Consider the following 2,781-nt stretch of genomic DNA (forward strand, 5'->3'; position numbering starts at 1 on the left):
ATCTTTGATGCTGAAGAAACTTTAATCAGTTTTAAACCTTATCCCATCCATTTCCCTTCTGTCTCTCCATAGCATGGTTTGTTTTAGTGCTGATAGGTGAGACTTCAGACTCTCTATACCTCTGGACTAGCTGGGTAGAAGTAATGAAGGGAAGGAAACCAACTGGAGCTACAGTGATTTTGTAGATTATTAATTGAAAACTTGTTTCACTGTTTTTTGCATTGTTTACACTCTTTGATTATGTTACAGTGCCATTAACAGTGAATTGTTGGTAGAAGAGAAGGTGACCTTGTATGATTGTTTACCCTTTTAATCTAAGGAAATGGAGATTGAGCAGACAAAGGAAACCTTCCCCTATACTGAAATCAATAGTGTATTTGGTAAGTGCCCAGCTGAAGAAATGGAGGAGGGAGTAGGCCTTTAAAAGATCTAGAAACACTGACGAGATGGTTGAACTGTGACTTTGACTTCAAAGCAAGAATACTGGAGCAGTGATTGAGAAAGGAGGCAAAAATATTAAAGCACTTCATACAGACAATAATGCCAGTGTTTCTGTCCCAGACAACAGTGGCCCAGAGCACATATTGAATATCAGTGCATATATTGAAACAATTGGAGAAATTCTGAAGAGAATCATCCCTACCTTGGAAGAGGGCCTGCAGTTGCCATCACCCACTGCACCCAGCCAGCTCCCACTTGAATCTGGTGCTGTGGAATGCTTAAATTACCAATACTATAAAGGAAGCCACTGTTGATTCACCAGGGTCTGGTAGGAGGAATTATTGGGGTCAAAGTTGCTAAAATCAAAGAACTTCGAGAAAACACTCAACTATCAAGCTTTTCCAGGAATGCTGTCCTTATTCTAAGGATAGTTGTTCTTATCAGTGGAAAACCTGATAGGGTTGTGGAGTGCATAAAGTTCATGCTGGAGTCTCCCATCAAAGGACATGTACAACCCTATGATTCCAATTTCTATGATGAAACCTATGACTACAGTGGTTTCACAATGATGTTTGATAACCAATGAGGATGCCCTGTAGGATTTCCCATGCTGGGAAGAAGAGACTTTGATAGAATGCCCCCAGATCGTGGTGGGTGTCCTATGCCTCTATCTAGAAGAGATTATGGTGGCATGAGCCCTCTCAGAGGACACTCCCCCCACCTCCTCCTGGACATGGTGCAGGGGTGGTAGCAGAGCTTGAAATCTTCCTTTTCCTCCACCACCACCACCTAGAGGAGATCTTATGACTTATGACAGAGGAGGAAGAAGTGGTACCCTTTACAATGGAGTGGTTGGTTGTAGTGCTGATGAGACTTTAGACTCTGCAATAGATACATGGAGTTCTTCCAAATGGCAGATGGTTTGTGAACCACAGGTTGAGTACCATGAGTTTACAGGTGCTTCTGGATATGATTATTACTATGCAGGGGGCCATGGCTCATCCAGTGATCTTGGTGGACACATTATAAACACACAAGTTCCCAAACTACAACACAACTATTCCCAAAGATTTGATTGGATCTATCATTGGCAAAGGTGGTCAGTAAATCAAACAAATACATCATGAATCTGGAACATCAATCAAAATTGATGGACCTTTGGAAGGATCTGAGGATTGAATTATTACCATAACAGGAGCACAGGACCAGATACAGAATGCACAGTATTTACTGCAAAACAGTATGAAACAGTATGTAGATGTTGAAGAATTCTAATGCAATTTATTTTTTCTTTTTTTATAGTATGAAGTAGTGTTTTGGAAAGTTTTTCTAAGACTAGTGAAGAACTGAAGGAGTCCTGAATCTTTCTTTTTTTTAATCTATTTCTGTTTAAAAAATCAATATTCATAGGTGTTCATAGGGGTTCTGCATTTGAGGTGTAGTGAAATCTTTGCTGTTCACCAGATGTAATGTTTTAGTTCCTTACAAAAGGGGGTGAGGGAGTAGGGAAGTGGGGTGGGGGTAGAAAGGCAAGCAAAACTAACATTGACATTTTGAAACAGCAGCAAAGAAAGTGAATTTTATTTTTGTTCATTATTGGTGGTAAGATGTAATAATAATCTTCCCCCTCCTATAACTATTGTAAACACCTTGCTTTGTGGTCATTGTAATTTTTTGGGTTGCAGGACAGGGGAGAAAGAGTATCAACAGGCCATGTGTCCCCGACATCCATTCAGAGCAATGTGCAGAATGTAGTGCTCTTTTGTAAGAAATATTTTCTGATTTTTAAAATAAATTTAGTGACTAAAAAAACCCAACAAAACAGTGAATTGTTGAATCTTATGAATTTGAGGAATTTTTTTGGAGGGGGTCTATGGAAAATGAGTATTTGAGATAAAGATCATTTGCTTTTTTTTAGATACTTGAATCCCCAAATGCCTAGCAGAGTGCCAGGCACAAGTAGGTACTTAATAAATGCTTGTTTTCATGTATTGAAAGAAAACTAGGTTAGAGTTTTGATCTACCTCCCCATGAGGGCACAGCTATCAGTCATGTCCCAGATGGGTACAAGCTAGCTGATTGTTGATTCATTGATTGATGAGGCAGGTTTTGCATTTCTTGAGATGTGTTTTATAGTCTCTTCTTAGATTCTATTGAACCAGGAGCCAGCTGGTCACAAGTGATGAGAAGTGGTGGAGAGGGATGAGTAGACTCCTGGAGCGCCATCTGGTGACCGCACATTATACTGCACTCCCCCTTGGCCAACTGATCACTCTTTGTGTCTCTCTCTTCCTCTCCACCCTCTATCTCTCTCCCTCCCTTATTTTTCCTTTCCCTTTC

The 2,781-nt window shown here is 40.2% G+C and overlaps 1 pseudogene; it reads left to right on the forward strand.

Annotated features, from left to right (window-relative positions):
- Positions 1 to 290: 290 nt before the first annotated feature.
- Positions 291 to 1,762, forward strand: LOC138150332 (heterogeneous nuclear ribonucleoprotein K-like; annotated as a pseudogene).
- Positions 1,763 to 2,781: the final 1,019 nt, after the last annotated feature.

This window comes from Petaurus breviceps, unplaced genomic scaffold, assembly GCF_028583685.1.
Source record: "Petaurus breviceps papuanus isolate PSGF00001 unplaced genomic scaffold, PetGlider_PUasm1.0 90865, whole genome shotgun sequence".
Taxonomy (NCBI): Eukaryota; Metazoa; Chordata; class Mammalia; order Diprotodontia; family Petauridae; genus Petaurus; species Petaurus breviceps.